The following is a 2,697-nucleotide window of genomic DNA, read 5'->3' as shown; positions in this document are numbered from 1 at the left end:
AACAATAGGGAGGAGATGACTTGGGAAGCGGAAGACGAAATGAAGAATAAGTATCCTTACTTGTTCCCCGTACCTGCAGGTAATTCAATTCCTAGCTTGACTATATTGATAGATAATGAGATTATGTAGCTGTGAGGCATCTGTAAGTTACGGAATGCAGGTTGATAGGTATAACTTTTAGAGAGACCTCGCTGGAATTTGTTTTTGCAAGACGCTAACTTAACATTCGAGGACGAATGTTCCTAAGGGGGGAAGGATGTTATGCCTCGTATTTTTTTTATACGTAGTGCGCATCGTGATCTAGAAGACGTAAAGAAATATTAGGCAAGGATGTTATTTCCAAATGTGATATTAAGTATGAGTTGGTTAATGTAAGTGCCATTAACTTTAAGTGAGGGATTAATAAGTGGCTAATTTGGATTGATTTAATCCAATGGGCCCCACCACTCAAGGCAAAAATTAAAAAGGGATCAGATTGTGGGCTGGCCTTAGTGGACAGGTGTAGAGGGGGGCTGCCTCCACTTCATACTATTAAATGAGGTGGAGAAATCCACTCCATGCTATATAAAGTGGTGAAATGCGTTGCTGCATATCATCTTCTTCTTCACCACTTGTCTTAGGCAGCCATGGAAATGGAGAAACCAACCCTGCAACTCTTGGCCAGCAGCTGCAAATAATTTGGTTAGTAATCTCCTTGTTTGGTGTGTTAATTCTTTAGAATACCCTTGTTAATTATCCATTAATTTTAAGAAGGGGGCGTGACCAGTAGCTTAGGAAGTTTGTTTTAGTTATTGAATGTGCTAAATATGAATGGAAACCATAATCGGATTATTAGTGGTGTCATGTTGGTGCTTGGGCTGTTTATATGATTCTTTGGGTTATATGTGTTATTGGTATTGCTGTGGATAATTTGGATTGTTGTCGGATTGGGACGAAGTAAGGAAAATAGGGGAGGTGCTGCCGAATTTTCGTTAGATTATTAGCTAGCTTACAAGAAAGTAAAGCACGATGTTTATCTAATTGCGGCACGATTGTTGCTTGTTATAGATTAATAGCTTGAGCAGAAAATATTGACGTGCGGCTCAATTATACGGTATGTAACGCTGTCCCTTCTTTCTTTGCTTGGCATGACTTTTAAAAATAAGCGAATAACGGACAGATTTGATACTTACCTCTAAAGCGTCTAGGTGATGTATATTCTTGCTTCCACAATTATTCCTCTATATATCGGCTATGTCTAAGGCTATGATGATCTCTAATATCTATGGTAATGCTTCTTAGAGTCATTGAAATTTTACGTTTCCATATCGTATTAAAGGTTCATAATCTTGATAAAACATTAATCTTTGGTAATACTCCTTGCTGGTTCACGTTGATTGTTCTATTGAGTTATAAGAAATGATTTTAATTGCATATGGTTGCTCATAATATTCTGCTCGTGCATAGAGTCATTTATCATTTCACCGAGTCCCGGGTCGGGAAATGTTCGTGCGGAGTTTCTTGCATATGTCACCGAGTTCCTCACTAGAGGGCCGGGTATGTATATTATATATATGATTGGTGATGAGGATGGTTATGATGATGATGATGACGGAGATGACGTGATGATTATTTTGCCGAGCCCCTTACTAGGGAAGCTGGGCACCTTAAATGTTAAATATATGCATGATTTTCACTTAAAAAGTATATGTGTAGCGATATTTTGTTTCGACTTGCCACATTGGTATCCTGTCATCTTTACCTTATGCTTTACATACTCAGTACATTGTCCGTACTGACCCCCCTTTCCTCGGGGGGCTGCGTTTCATGCCCGCAGGTGTAGACGCGCAGTTCGGTGATCCTCCCACCTAGGATATCTACTCTGCTAATTGGGAGAGCTCCACTGTTCCGGAGCCCAGTCGTTTTGGTACATAACTTTTGTGTAGTCTTTTGCTCGTCTATGGGTATGGCGGGGCCCTGTCCCGTCGAGTTTCACTAATGTACTCTTAGAGGTCTGTGGACATTATGTGGGTTGTATATATATGTTTTGGATAATGGTCTGGACATGGTTTGTTTGGGATGTCCGCTTGTACAGGGGCAGCCTTGTCGGCTGCGTACATCATTATGCTTTGAATAGTGGCGGCCTTATCGGCTCGCGTATGCTGTTATGGTTGAATGGTTATGACTCCTTATGAGACAGGTCCTCTTATATATATATATATATATATATATGACGTTGGTGTTGGCTTGATTTGATTAAATTCCATATTGTCTTAGTTTCAGTTGGTCATACTTAGCAGGTTTGTATGTTGGTGTCCAAAACGGGCACTAATCACGGCCTATCGGGTTGGGTCGTGACAGTAAAGAGTGAATAAGTGTCTTTAGAAATAGACAATATTAGATCTGTTGCATCATCTTTGGAACGTGAGGACTAACCAATAACTTGGGAAAAGATCCAAGTCTTTCTTGCAAATACCTTAAACTCATTAACGGCCCAAACCTATATTTTTTCAGAAAAAAGGAAAAAAATATGGGTTAGTACATCACACGTACTAAGTATCGCTTTCATGCATAAAACATATCAATGAATGAGTAAAGGGACATATTAGTCAAAACCATGCTTAGCATCAAATAATCTCAACATGCACATATAGCAATATCATAAGCCAAACCCAAAATAATATCAACCCAACATGTAAGCAACTCAAGCAATACTTG

This window comes from Solanum lycopersicum, chromosome 4 (genome assembly GCF_036512215.1).
Source record: "Solanum lycopersicum chromosome 4, SLM_r2.1".
Lineage (NCBI taxonomy): Eukaryota > Viridiplantae > Streptophyta > Magnoliopsida > Solanales > Solanaceae > Solanum > Solanum lycopersicum.
This window is presented reverse-complemented; position numbering follows the sequence as displayed.